This window comes from Phyllostomus discolor, chromosome 2 (genome assembly GCF_004126475.2).
Source record: "Phyllostomus discolor isolate MPI-MPIP mPhyDis1 chromosome 2, mPhyDis1.pri.v3, whole genome shotgun sequence".
Lineage (NCBI taxonomy): Eukaryota > Metazoa > Chordata > Mammalia > Chiroptera > Phyllostomidae > Phyllostomus > Phyllostomus discolor.
The window spans coordinates 34,317,626-34,333,289 of NC_040904.2; the positions used below are offsets into that span (position 1 = coordinate 34,317,626).

Here is a 15,664-nt window from a genome sequence, read left to right on the forward strand (position 1 = left end):
AGGTTAAATAAATAGTCCATGTTTATGACCAAAAGAAGAATATGCATTCTCTGTGACAAGTCTCTCGGAGAGGAAGCTAACTGCACATACTGAATTCATGGGGACACATCTCATTCTGGTTGACGCACTATGCTAAGTAAAAATGATATAAACATTTTTCTTACTAAGGGAAACTCAGACTGCTGATGATTCAGTGGTTAAGCAATGTACAAACAAAATAAATATTTTTCCAGGGTAAAGTTATTTAAGCTATTAAAATGACTTTAAGATCTTTGATGTTCAGTCAAGATAGTAGAGTAGGTGAACACTGTGCTCACCTCCTCCCAAGACCACATCAACATTACAACTGAACTACAGAACATCAGTGAGAACTGCCTGAACTCTAGCTGAACAGAAATCCCATAACTATGAACATACAGAAGAAGCCACGTCCAGAATGGTAAAAGGGGCAGAGACATGGAATGACTGGTCCCATACTGATGTGTGGTGCTTAAAAACCAGGAGGGGTATCTCAACTGTAGAGGTCTCCCCAAGGAGGAAGGGGTCCCAGCCCCATAGCAGGGCTTCCAGCCTAGGGTTCCAGTGCCAGGAAGAGAAGTCCCTATAACTTATGGCTGTGAAAACTGGTTGGGATTGTGGCTGAGTGAGACAGAAGGTTTCTGGAGAGGCAGGGTACCTCTTAAAGGGCCTGTGGTCAGACTTATTTGCTGTTGAATTCACTCATTCTGAGCTGTAGCCCTGGGGCAGCAGCTAGAAAAGCACCAGGGGCACATGGGGAGGAAGAGAATTGTCTGGCATCAGGCTGGAGGAGCAGCTTTCCCTCACACAAAAGTGTGGGCAGGCACCACTCTCCTTCGCTGAGCCCTCCACCGCCCAGCCTTCAGGTGCAGGCAGGCACCATGCTAAGTTTCCATCAACCTGACTAACACTGGTCACCCTGCCCTGGTTATTCCTTGAGATCCCACCACCACATCCAACTTGCAGGTCCATCTAAGTGGCTTCTGGTGACTTTTCCATACAAAGGACCTATAATGGCTCATGCTGTGGTTTTTTTTCCCTAAAATCTCACAAAGGTTCACAAACACTAAACAAGCAGCATCTGGCCTGGGTGTGTCCCCTACTTCTTGCTAAGCAGCCCCAAGGTTACCACCAGTGGCAGCCAGCCTCAGTTTGCAGTTTAGCCTCTCCGAGGCACTTCCAAACCCAGAACAAGCAGTAACTATCTGAAGATCACTTTGTAGCTCTTACCAGGTGGCACAAGGGCAGGGCACAGGCATCAGCTGACCTTGGCCTGCACCAGAAGCCTCAGAACCAGCACGCCTAGTGGCCAACTTCAGACTGCACCAGAGCACCACCCAATCATTTCACAAATGACACACCCAAAGGGCAGACTCGGTAGGCACCAGGGCCCTGCTAAAGTGATATCATCTCTGTGGGTCAGCCCCTGCACAATGACCTTCTCTACAGCCACGACCAGTCCTCACAGCCAATCAGCCTCAGAGTCAATTCCTCAGACTGACATGCCAAAAATAATAAGGTTCAATTACAGCAGAGGGAACCACAACCCACACAAAAGACACACCTGGAGCACTCAGCTCAGGTGACTATGGAGACTGCACCACTGGGCCTCACAGGACACCTACTACATAAGTTTACTCTACTAAGACCAGGAGATGTAGCAGCTCTACCTAATACATGGAAACAAACACAGAGATACAAATAAAATGAGAAGACAAAGAAAGAAGTTCCAAATTTTTTTAAAAAACAAGAAGAAGAAGAACAAAACTCAAGTAAAAGAACTAAAATGGAGACCAAAAAAATTCTACCAGATGTAGAGTTCAAAACACTGGTTATGAGAATGCTCAATGAACTTAGGGAAAGAGTAGATGAACTTAGAACTTTAACAAAGAAATAAGAAAACATACAGCTGAAGATAGAAAATATTTTTTTAAAAAGACAGATGAAGAATACAATAACTGAAATGAAGACTACATTTGAAGGAATCATCAATAGATTAGAAGAAGCAGAGGACTAAATCAGCAATTTTGAAAAAAGATAGCAGAAAACACCTAATCAGAACACCAAAAATAAAAAAGAATCCAAAAAATGACTATAGTTTACAGGACCTCGGGACAACATCAAAGGTGAAAATATTCACACCATAGGGGTGCCAGAAGGAGAAGGGAGGGAGCAAGGGACTGAAAACTTATTTGATGAAATAATGATGCAAAGCTTCCCTAACCTAGTGAAGGAAAGATATACAAGTCCAAGAAGTGCACAGAGCCCCAAACAAGATAAATTCAAAGAGGCCCACACCAAGACACATTATAATTAAAATGCCAAAGGTTAGAGACAAAGAGAATCTTAAAAGTCTCAAGAAAAAAGCATTAGTTACCAAAAAGGGAGCTCCCATAATACTGTCAGCTGATTCCATAACAGAAACTTTGCAGGACAGAAAGGTTTGACGTGAAATAGTCAATAATATTGCAATAACTACATGGTGTAAGATGGTACTAGCCCTATTGGGCTGATCACTTCATAAATCATATAAACATCTAATAACACTATATTATACATCTGAAATTAATATAACAGTCTATGTTAACTGTAACTGAAAAATTTAAAAAAATTTTTTAAATTACTTTAAGAAAAATTTTTTATCAGCTCTGAATACTAAATAAACATCTTTTTTTTTAACACAATGTTGCTTTTGAACAAAAACATGTTGATCACAAAGCTACAGATACTAATTCAAGGGTTTTAATATAATTGTTTCTACTATTATTGATTCTCTTTCTTAATACTGAACTTCTCATCTTATGATGTCAGTCTCATTTAGCTGGAAGAACATAAGTTCCTCACATAGACTCTGTTAAACATGAATTCTTCCAACTGTTTAACTTCTGATTCCTTTTTTTCACTTCCCTCCAAGGGAATGAGCAATGTCTGTTAGTGAGAGTTTAATCAGTACAGAGTGTTTTGAATGACAATCCATGAATTTCACCTATGAGAAGAATGAAACTGGCAAACACTTGGGTAAACTCCTCCAAATATTCTCCAGTGCTAATGAGTTCTCCAATTTTGTCACAACTGCCAGTAAACATGGCAAAGTCTCAACTTTTTACCTATGTGCGTGCTCACAAAAATGTTTGTTGAGGCAGCAGAGTACCGTGGAAGGTATGTAATTTTGAGTCAGACAGCTTGAATTATGACTCCTTATGCTGAAACAAGTTATTTACAGCTGTTACTTTCAGCTTCCTAATATGTAAAATGAAGGTAACACTATTAAAATAAGGAATTGTAACAATTAAATGGTATAAAGTGAGTGGCTTAGAGCTTGGGCTATAGTAGATGCTGAAATAACATTGGTTGCTCCGATGCCCTCAGCTATTCTAAGAGCTACAGGCCTCTGTCCAGCATTCACATATCCTTGCCATAACTCAGTCCCCTCCTGAGTACAGGAGTTAGCAGGCAGGGTTGTGTTCTGGGGATGGTCTGATATTGCCCACTATAGTAAACACTGCTACAAACATCTAGAGACAAAATGAATTAAGCTAATGTAGGTGCTTCCTTTACCACTACAAACATTGAACTTCTGAATAAACTGTAATCATTTTTAGAAAATATTTATTGAAGGATAAAAGCAGAGACAGCAGCAACAAAAACAATAATGAAGGAATGCTTTCAGTTTCCAAGAATGAAAAAGCAAATTGAAGTCAGATGGATATACTGGAACTGAAGCTGAAGAGGCCCAGAGGATCTGATCTTGGACAAAGGGTCTGGGATTAATTTTCTGTGCCCACATGACTGTTAGGACACAAGATCTCAGGACTATGGGAGGCAGGAGTCTGGATGTGAAACCCCTACAAAATACCTAAATCCTCCAAGAGCTATCTGTATAATAGGGACTGGCAGAAATATACCCATCAACCCTTGGGAAAAAACGACATGGAACTGTAGCAACTACAAAATGAAAGTTTATATAAAAATTATCCAGTATCACAACTTCTGGCTTTCGGTAATGGATGAGGTATTGCTCCTATTGGATCAGCTATTCTACTGATAATGACTATAAATTCTGGACAAAATATAAAAAATAACTGAAGAACAATAAAAAAAAGCAGAAACTTGAAGAGAATTATATTTGGAAGAAAGAAATGTCACTGCTTTTGCCTAAGGGCATACTCCAATGCATGCCAAGTTGGGTGACTAAGACTCAGAAAGAAAATCCATAATCTGACTGGCTTGAAGAAGCACAGAACTGATTTCATGACAATCACAACAACTTAAAAGTGAAGTGTGAAGTCCTGAAAAGAAAGGAGGCACACAGGGAGAGCATCAAATTCTGCATAGGCTAACCCTTGAATCATGTGGGCAAGAGGCACACTCCAAGGCAGCTCAGATAGCACTAAAATTAAAACGACTTCAACAGAGATTTATGCTGCTTGTCCAGACAGGAAATATAAAATGTGCAGTATAAGTCCAGTCAAATGAACTGCCTGCTTTTAAAAAATCCACAAAAACACAACTAAAACAAACAAACAAAAAACCTCTTGAAAGGAACATAACTAAATCCAGACTTTCTACAATACATGGGGTCAGTCCAGAAAGTATCCAGCCATTTATATGAAAAATAGAGACATTTTTGAAGAAGATAAAGATACAAGAAACACTGTACATAGGACAATGACACCTCAATCCCCATCAAAGTAGACACCTCAGGACCTCACACAGTTCTCCCAATTGCCATCAGCTGTCCTCTCATATTTTCCTGAATCTCATTGATGGTCTGAAATCTCTTGCCTTTAAAAGGTGATATTAGTTTTCAGAAAAGCCAGAAGTTGCAGGCCATCAAATCTGAGCCATAGTGGGGCTAAGTTGCCTGCGTGATCTGATGTTTCACCAAAAAATCTGCATGAGCTAGTGTGTTGTTGTGATAAAAGTGCCAATCATCAGTTGCCCATAACTGCAGCCTTCTGAATCATCTGGATAGTTTCCATGTGAGAATGTTCAAGCTTCAAGTAAAATCTGGTGCAGATCCATTGCTCTACTCATCAGTTATTTTGAATGCAATGGCCGCACAGTCCACGTGCTCACTCAATGGCGTCTACTGCCCCAACTGACTGGTACAGTAAAGTCATCAATGTTCACACATGTGAATTCCAGTCTACTCTCTGTGGCAGCCAGGTTACATCAATGTCACTCAAACCGTTCTTGTTATATTAACAATGGCTTGACTTTTTCTGGACAGACCCCTATTAAAATTTTTAAAATTTTAAAACAAGAGGGACTTAATATAGTCATTTTAAAAATTCCCCACCTTAGTCACAACATCACCAAAACTAACTAGACATGGAAGAAACAGAAACAAGTGATGCATTATAAAGAGAAATAGCTATTAATGGAGACCCATCCTGAGACATTGAAATGATCTTATTATGATTTTAAAGCAACTGTCATAACATGATCAAGGATATAAAGGAAAATGTCTTTGATGAATAAACAAATACAAAATCTCAGCAGAAAAAGGGGAAAAAGCATTAGATAGGTTAACATCAAAGTGGCTATGACAGAAAGAGCCAGTGAACTTGAAGACAGATCAATAGAAATTGTCCAATCTGAAGAACAAAGGGGAAGAAAGATTTCTAAAACATGAACAGAGCCTCAGTGACCTATGCAGCAATGTCAGAAGAGCTAACATACCTGTTCTGTGAATCCCAGAAGGACAAGGCTAGGGGGAAAACGGGGCAGAAAGAAAATCTTTGAAGAAATAATGGCCAAAAAAGTTTATCAAGTTGGTGAATTTACAGACCCAAGAAGTTTGGTAAATCCCAAGCAGGAATAAATACAGGGAAAATTACACATAGTCACGTTAAAGTCAAGCTGCTGAAATATAAAGAAAAGAGAAAATATTAAAATTAGCCAGAACAAAATGGTTTATTACATTCAGGAGAACCATGCTAATGACCATTAAACTGTCATCAGAAACAATCCGGAAGCTAAACAAAATGAAAGTGAAATGAATATACGTTGGTTTTCTCAAACTAATCTACTGATTCGAATTTGATTCCCCTTATTGTCAACATGGCATACACAAATGTTAACCATGCCTGGGGATCAGTACATCAGTAAAAGGATAAAATTAAATTAGCCCATGCTGGAACTGAAAGTAGTGTGGCCTCTTTTGAGACAACTAAATTAACTTCCCAAGTAGGGCCTTAGTGCTCTACGGCTCTTATCTACAAAGTTGGGGTTTCCATCACTAATGGCAGTGACGCCTGGGAAAGGGAAAAAGAGTCATCAAAACTAAAATATACTTACTTTTGCCTTCATAGAAAAGCTATTAAAATTGCTTCAATTAAAATTTTAAAACAAGAGGGACTTAATATAGTCATCTTAAAAATTTCCCACCTTAGCACTGGGTAATCTAACTTTTTAAGTTAGAGGTTCCTTTCCTCAGTCTAAGCACCCAAACATTGAAAATATAATGAAGTTTTTTTTACAAATTCCTCAAAATACAGAAGTACAGATAATAATAAATATTAAAAATTTAACAGCAATTTGCTTCTTTACCACATTCTCCTATACTTGATCTAATTGGACCCTCAGAATACTCTCCACAAAGAAGGTATATTGTTATTTCCTCAGCAGATGTGAGTAAACTGAGGCACAAAGGGAAGAGGAGAAGGGTCCTGTGCCAGGTCATTTGGCTCTGGGGTAAAATGGAGGCGGGGCTCAGGCTCAAATCCTATTGAAATGAAGAACAGGTATTTCAGACTGAAAACGTACACAGGATTAACTTAGTTAAGATAAAATGCTAAAAATAATACCTGGTCCACAGTTAGTGCTGTGCATGTTCGCTGTGATTATTATAAATCAGCCTTCTTACTTTTAAAAGGCCAAAGTGAAAAATGAAGCCAAGAAGTTCCTCAAGACTCTAAGAAATACTTGGGAGACCACTGGCCTAGTCAAATTCTACTGGTAGTAGCAGTTTTTGAGAAGCCATTTGGAAAAACAGGGAATATTTTTTTTATTTCCTTAAGCAAAATAGGTACAAATCTCCCTCTCTTTCAACAGACAGCCTTCTTTAATTTCTTCCTTTTACTTACATTAGTTCCTTTTACACTTCTTGACTTAAGACTCATATGTTTTTCCCTAGACCTATTCTTGTAATATGGATGCTACTGACAAGAATATTTATACTATGAACTAACCATTCCTTACTTCATAGTTTCACTTACAAAGATTTCATAGGAAATTCTTACCAACTTTATATCATAGCACTATAGAAAATGGCTACCAACCATCTGCATATTATTTCCAAGACTTAACACTCTTTGGTTCACTCTTTGAACATCATGACCAGTGGGGTCACTCCTATATAGACATGTGGCTGGAAAGGATGCCTGTGAAGATGCTGTTCTTGGCTCAAAAACCTATAACGTCAGCCCCTTCAAGCCTCCCTTCTGCCTCTCTCTCCCTCTCTCTCTCTCTCTCTCTCTCTCTCTCTCTCTCTCTCTCTCTCACACACACACACACACACACACACACACACACCACACACTACACCTAGCCCAAGCTCACTATTACAGTATGCAAAGCACTTTCTGATCAGCCTTCAAAATGCCTTTATAATAAGCCCAACCTCCTACTGGAGTTCTACTCATTGGCTACTCTCTGACCAAATGTTCTTAGGGATGAAGCCTGACTCTGATCAGGCCTTGGATCCAACTCCCACTCCACAGGAAATACAGAGGACAGAGGGACACGCTGAACTGCACCATGAGGATGCAATCAGCAGAACCTAGCCCACGGGCAACTCTGCAGGTCAAATGGCCTGGGTCCTTCAAAAAAAAGACTATAAGGAAAAAAAAAGGATACAAGGGAACCTGTAGATTAAAAGTGGCTCAAAATGCATATCAAATAAGAAAATGATAAAGCAGGTAAGATTAAACTCTAGTATTTGGGTGTGCACACTCAGGTGACAAAACCATAAAGAAGCACAAGGGCAGTGATGATTGTGGGGATCAGGAGGCTGGCACCGAGACAGTGGATGTGGGAATGCACTGGGGGCAGCTGGCACAAGTCTTTTTCTTGACCTGAGTCGAGTTTACATGAGTATTTGATTTATAATTATGCACTAAGCCATATATGTTACCCTAGTCTTCCCCCCACCTATGCATCTCCTGTTACTTTAAATGCCCCCTCCTCTACTTCTCTGCCTGGTGAGACTTTCCACACTCCCTCTTACTAAAACGTGCCTGGCTTTCCTGCGCGCATCCCCCAAAGACAGAGGTAACATCTCTCTTGACTAAGTTTCACATCACTTGGCTTCTAAGTCTTTGGTGGCAAATTGTATCCCAAGTTTGGGGGCATGACTCATGTCCTCTGTGACACTGTAAACTTTCGGGGACTAGAAGCTGGGTCATCCCCATTAGATATACATAGTAAAGCAATCAAAACTCTTTGTTGTATAAAAAAATACTAATCAATTAAAAATTAGGTGAGAACTTTGAAGGTACTAGGTTTACCTTGTTACAAGATCCCCATCTTCAGCCCCCACCCAATCCATCCTTATCACTCCTTTGGCTTATCTGTAACCAATTACAGAAGCTGAGTACCCACCTGGGTTAAGAACGTGGGTTCTTCATCCTGGCTCTGCCTCTTGCTAGTCGTATAACTAGTTAACCTCTTGCTTTGCTCACATTACTCTGGGCCTCTCTGAGCCTCAGTTCTCGCATCTGTAAAATGAGGCTGATCTCATCTAATAGGATGGTAGAATATTGCATGTAAAGTGCTTAACCAAGAACCTGACACAAATTAAGAACTCAATGCATAGTTGATATTATAAGTATTAGTTACTACTGGTATCATTAATAGGAAAGGTACATCGATAAGTCAACACTAACTCTAGCCAACTGAAGTGAAAAAAAATAAAACAATGGTAACAGATATGTTTACTAAAAGACAAAAACTAACTGAAAAGTAAAAATCTCAGTACATTTTCCATTCCTTTGGTCTCCACCATTCAAATCCACATTTTTTGCTAAAGTGAAGTTATCTGTTTGCATCTCTGCCACTCTCACTGAGCTCTAAGCTCTGTGGGAATCCATGATCGCAGCCCACAGTCTCCTCTGAACCTGGATGCAGCCTCCTAATTCCTCTAACCTCTGCATTTCAGGGGCTTTAAGCTCTGTGTCTTCACTGAGAGGAAATCAAGTCCAATTTATCTCATGTCTTTAGCATTTGTCTAAAAGAAATGAATTAAATGAAGGAAGTGAATCACACTTTCTTCAATGGGCACTACTGTACTCTGTCCTTATGTGTGTGTGCATGTCTGAGAACAGAAGCTAATGCAATCCAATTCAGTACATCTGTATGGCACACATATTTAGTGGCAGACATGAGCAGAACTGAGGATATCATCTTCAGGCTGATGAAACCAGGATACAACATGATAATCTCAGTACTCATTTGGTTCAACCCCCTACAATGTGCTGAAAAGATAGAGGCCCAGGATCACCAAGAGAACACAGAGGTGAGACTAAACTCTTTTGTACCCTGCATGCTCATACCAGTCTGTTTCAGGAGCTTTTTCCCATACAATGCAGCTTTGAACCACATCCAGAATGTGTAAGAAGAATGACCAGACAGTCTGGATAAACCACTTTTGTCTCAGCGGCAGTCAGACTCTCTACTCAGTAGGTGTGGACAGGCTGCCAGCCTCACTGGGAAAGAACTAGTTTGGTCCTTGCGCAAGAAACCACCGCTCCCATGAATGTGACTGGGGAACAGAGCTATTCCAGTGACACCTGACTGTGACATCTGGACTGCATTAATGCTAACAAGAAATGGCAAACTGAAAGACAGCCAGACAAACTTCAGTGAACTGGAGAGAGGCAGTATGAACCAGCCAGACCGGCAAGACGGCCTGCTTTCCAGTCAAGCTGCGTTGTGGGGTTTCTCAAGCGACTCTGGATGGTGGTAAATCACTCAACAGGTATTTACTGAGCAACCACAATCTGCTGAGCACTGTGCTAGGCTCTGGGGATACAGAACGACCTCATGCATTTTATTGCACCATAAAAAGAGGGCTTTAGGGAAGGAATTCTCTCATTACTCCTCTCCTTACCCTGTGTATTTACCTCCTTCCCTCAAAAAACCTGAGGAGAGGGCTCCTCCTCCCACTTCTCCTGTCTCACACCTGTTTGTTTCCAACCCTCCTCTCAACACTCCATTAATTAACTCCTTTATCAACTCCTGCTCTTGTTTTTTCCTCATTATGTATAAAACATTCTCAAGCATGTCAATCACATGCATGTTCCCCTCTACCTCTCACTTCTCCCTCACTGTGACTGCATAGTCAAGCTTTAGAGAAAGTATTATGTTTCTTTGCTCAGCTGGACTGAACCAAACCTGCTCCATCCTTCTGACCTCTCAGCCTTCCAATAGGCTGCTCCCTATCAGCTTTGGCTTCCTCCAATTTCCTTCTCTGCCTAATTAACTCCTATATTTCAGATTCGTCTCAGGGTCACTTCCTCCCAGGAAGCCATCCCTGACCTCCCAGCTGGTGTAGATGCCTCTGCTCAGTGCTTGTACGGCATCTAGGTGAGTTCATTGAGAACATTACACTCTGCTTGGCTTCTGTCTCCTCTGGAAGACTCGCAGTTCACCGAAGGGAGAGGTCATCTCTGGATGCTTAGTTCCTAGTCACTAGTGAGCTCTCAGTCACTGTTTGTGGACCAAATGAGAAGTGAAGAAATGCGAGTAAGACCTAGAACAGCTCACAGTGTGGGCAAAGCAGAGAACATGTGCATAACGCTTTCTAGATTACAAAACATTTTCCACATATACATTTTATTTGATTTTCCTAATCCTGTGGGACAAACACCATTATTTTTAATCCTCTTTCCAGTTGAAGAAGCAAATGGATTAAGAGGTCTGACCAGGGTCATACTGTGTAAGTGGTGGATCTGAGACTCAGATTCTGACCCTGGACTTCACGTTCCCTCCTTTCTCCATTCCCTGTAAGCTCCTCTCTTCCTATTCAATGTACAAAACACTCTATAAACTCTCTGCATCGAAACCTGGTATCTGGAAACTAATCTGCTTGCCTTGTGCCTAACCAAACACTTACTAGAAAGAACATAAATAAATTCTGTTTAATTTTGGCAGAAGAAGTGAATCTAGAAAAGGAACTAAGATAGCCAGGACAACAGAGATGGCACTTCTACCTTCCCTAGTGGGATGGATGAACATAAATTACACACTCCCACAAAGCCTACAAAATATCTCAAAAATAGGGCTCATGATGACATGGCTACATTTCCTGTGAGTCATTCATTATTAAAACCAGGAAATCACCATCCTACCTGGTGGGGCAGCAATGAACTCGGTTTTCATCCACGAACACCTTTGATAGGCAGCAACTCCTGCATCTCCAACAAGCTGTTAATACCCCCTTGACCCCTCCAGGCCTCACGCCCCTGTTCATTCAGCGGACAGCACATGATCCATCACTCTAACTCCTCTGTTGCTGAAACCTCTATTGGCTTATCCCATTGTCCTTCCATTGCAGTCATCTGGAAAAACTCAATCCTGAGCTAATCCAACTATATTTGCCTTCTTGGCTCCCACGCCCAGGTTTCTAAACATAAATGAAGAAGGAGCCTTCGACTGTGGACTAGTGTTTATGGACTCTGGCCTCAGATGAGCCTGTCCAGCTCTCTCTCTCCCCTTTTCAAGGCCAATTTCTTAGGACAGTTGTCTCCTTTCTCCTCATCACTCTTCCCCTCATTCTTCAATCCACTGCAGCTGGATTCCACCTTCACACTCCACCAGCTTTCCCAAAGTTCATAACCACCAGAATGTCATGTAATCTCAAGGCTACCTCCCTATTCTTACCTCACTAAAACCTTTCTGTTGCATACCTCTTGACTCCATCCTTAAGAGCTTCTTCTCTTGGCTTTCCTGTTGCCACACTTTTCTACTCCCTCACCAGACACTGAGATGGAATTTTCTTTGAAGCTGCTCTTCTGCTCAATGTTCACATGCTGGTGTTCTTCAGGGTCCTAGGATCATTCTTTCCCATTCTGCCCACATCTCAGGGTGGTCTCATTCATTCTAATGGTTACAATGTGTTCTGATGTTTCCTTTCTTTGGTGTTTCTATGGCTCACAGGTGATAACACCATTGAGTATACTCCCTTCTACTTGGCTTCTGTCTTCCCTAAGAGGCTCGGAGCTCCCTGAAGGCAGAGGCCATCTCTGTATATGCAGTCGCTAGTGTCTCCTGGGCTTTCAGTAACTATTTCCACCCTCATTCTTTTCCCTGAGCTTCAGATCTACATGTCCAACTGCTTATGAACTTTCCCATTAGGTGCACTTCATATGCTCAAAATAGAATTCATCATCTTCCAAAGCCCAAAACACTTCCTCTTCCTGTGTTGCCTTCCTGAAGGAGTTGAAAACAGTACCTACCCACCTGCAAAATCCAAATCCTGGAACTCATCCTTAGCAATTGTCTTTCCCTAATTCTATACAGTCAATTAATAAGTCCTGCCAAATTTTAAGCATTTCTTCAGTGTGACCACTATAATTTCTCTCTATAACCATGGCAGGTTTCAGGAAACAAACAAAAACAAGTGGAGTAAAGCTGTACACAGGGTACAGGGCAGGCGATGTGAAGATACTTCGATTTTAATTGAAACTCCATTCACCACCTCCCATCCTTGCTCTTGATGCTGGAGGCCTGGAGCTACAAAGCATTCAATAACAGCAAGTTTGGGTTGCCCAAAATAAGATTTTGTGGAATAAGTAACATCACTTTCAATTGGTCATTTTCCTATTACCCAGCCAAACAATAGTGTCCTTTCACAAATAAAAAAGGACACAGGGCTGCCCTGGCTGGCGTGGCTCAGTGAATTGAGCGCCAGTGTGCAAACCAAAGGGTTGCTGGTTCAATTCAATGTGCCAGTTAGGGCACATGTCTGGGTTGGTGGCCAGGTCCCAGATTAGGGGCTTGCAAGAGGCAACTGAACTATGTCTTTCTCCCTCCCTTTCACTCTCTCTAAAAATAAATGAATAAGATCTTAAACAGAAAACTGGCTCTGCTCTCTTTATAAAGTCACTACAATGAACAACGACCCCCAGAGGAGTTTCAGCTGAGTGAAGTAATGCCTTAATGGGACCATCAGAGTTCAGTTCTGTCACATTTGAGAAACTATGCAATATTTCAGGTAAACAAGCTAAGCTGGCTATTTGTAGGGGCTGAAGGTTGGGGGAAGGAAGGACAGAAGAGTAATGAGAAACATACCAGGTTTAAAAACACATGGCATAGTTGACAGATTATTGATTCATCATTAAAACAGCATTAATATAAAGTTAATGAAAAACCACAATGTAATCAGGAAGTGCCTTAAGTCTGTAGCTTCTAAGAGTTCATTTTTATGGCATCTATATTTACCAAAAACTGTAATTAGTAACAAAAATCATTAAAGAAATGATAATATGGAGGGACTTGGGCATACGTAGGGGAAAGATATAAGAAAAAGGTACTGGCAAAAATCTGCAAAGACAACTCTGTGACTATACTAAAACCTTTGAGTTGTTCAATTTACATAGGTGAATTTTACGGCTTGTAAATTATATCCCAAATAAGCTGTTTTAAAAAAAATCTGCAAAGATACAGGAAAAATGAGCAGAGTCATAAAAAATAAAAAAATCAATCAACATATATCAGCACTCAAAGGAAGAACAGGTAATTTTCCTTGTTCCCACAGAAGAATAACAGCAGCAAAAATCACTTTTACATTTCTCATTACAAAAGTAGACAAACTGCTACTTATGACCAAAACCAAGAAAAAAACACTGTCGAAACGTTTACACAAAGCCATCCGTCAGTGCCTGCACTGAGTATTGCTGTGCTCCCACTGCTTTCGCTGTGTGAGAACTCTGCTCACCGAGCTGGTTTTCACAAACGCAACATCACACTGGGGAGTTCTCACCAAACTGGTATGTTTTCTAAAAATTACAAAAGTATGTATCACAAAGAACTATTGTAAGCTCAGAAAACAAAGCATGCAAGTCTTAATAACTAGATAAATAATTAGATAAAGAAAAGATGAATTCTGGGTCAGTCATCATTTCCTTTTCAAGACGGGGTTCCAAGGAAGAGTACTGATGATGGAAAGGAGGAAAGTCTGCTCCTAGCAGGCACGCACGTTTGTGCTGGGGCTTGCTGGGAAACAGTCAGGGTGAACAATTTTTAGTTTGTAGCAGAAAATCAAACAAAGGCAGAGTCATTTCTAAATCACTTACATGAGGTAGATGCCAAAGTGGAAGGCAGGTGTGTGCTTAGAATTCGATTCACCAGAACAGAAATTGATCCTTTGATACCACTTAGTTTTGGTTGATCAAGCAAAACAATTCAGCTGATAGGAAACAAAAGAAAAACCTATCCTTTCATTTCTATCCTTGGAGATCACTCATACAAATCTAAGAAACCAAACATAACTCACTTTTGGTTTCAAAGGATGGAACACAGTAAATCCACTCTGACTCAGCACACGGGTTTCACTTAATTAGGTTGTCTGAAACCAGGTTTGCAAAGTATGACTGGCCACAAATGATAAGAGCCAAAGAGCATACAGACAAAATTAGGCAGGAAGGGTCCTGACCTTGGAGTTTAAAGTTTTAGATCTAATCTCAACTCTAAGGATCCCCCCTGCCCGCAAGTAAACCAACTCAATCGCTGTTGAAACTAAAGAGTTGCCTTTGATCTTTACATACCTACCTTAACATGCCAAGCATGCAGTTGGGGTTCAATAAATACTTTGTAGCTAACATTTACCAAGTACTTACCAAGTACTGTATGTGCATGATACCATTTCATCATCAGAATAGCCCTATAAAGTAGGTTTTTATATTATCTGCATATCACAAATGCAGAAACTAAGGGTTAGAGAGATTAGCAATGCACCCATGTCAATCAACTGCTGGGTGGCAGAGAGAGGACTGCGAGGTCCAGGTTTTTAATCAATCAATGTACACTGCTGCCTCTCAGAGCTCAATCAGGCATCCTGTGAAGTAATCACAGTCATCAGTGAACATGTGAGGCCCCTCCAGTTGCTTTATTGCTCACCTTTTCCTAGCACCTGTCTCCCTGGGAGCATTGGCAGTAAAAACCTCGGGAGCCTTGCTACCCCAAGTGTGGTGCATGGACCTGGAGCACCTTGAGAAGCCTGATGCACATGCAGAAGCCTGGCCACATCCCAGCATCAGAATCTGCATTTTATTAAGACACCCAGGTGAAGCGTATAGACATCACTTTGAAAGGCACTGGTTTTAGGCTAGCTCCCAAGTGATATATTTGTTTTAATGACAGGAAGAAAGAAGGCCTGAGAAGAAAAATATGACCGAAGTGTTAGACTCAGTGAGAACAAAGCCAGCTTCCTAGGGCTGTATCAGGACCCTACCTCACCCGAATAATGGCACACATAAAGCTATAAAGGACCTGTAAAGATCCCCATGGAACGGATCACAGAGGCAATAGCTGAAACTATGGGGAGTCTGCCTATAGTTCCTCTCCCTGCTAAAACTTCCAAACCCATGTCTTCAGAAGCATTGTATCATGAAGCACATAAAAATACATTAAGGCTTTGGCA

At 40.9% G+C, this 15,664-nt stretch overlaps 1 protein-coding gene across 4 annotated transcripts in view; it reads right to left on the reverse strand.

Annotated features, from left to right (window-relative positions):
* Positions 1-15,664, reverse strand: part of PLD1 (phospholipase D1) — a 182,378-nt gene that overhangs the window by 121,462 nt on the left and 45,252 nt on the right. The gene's annotated exons all lie outside the window — the stretch shown is intronic.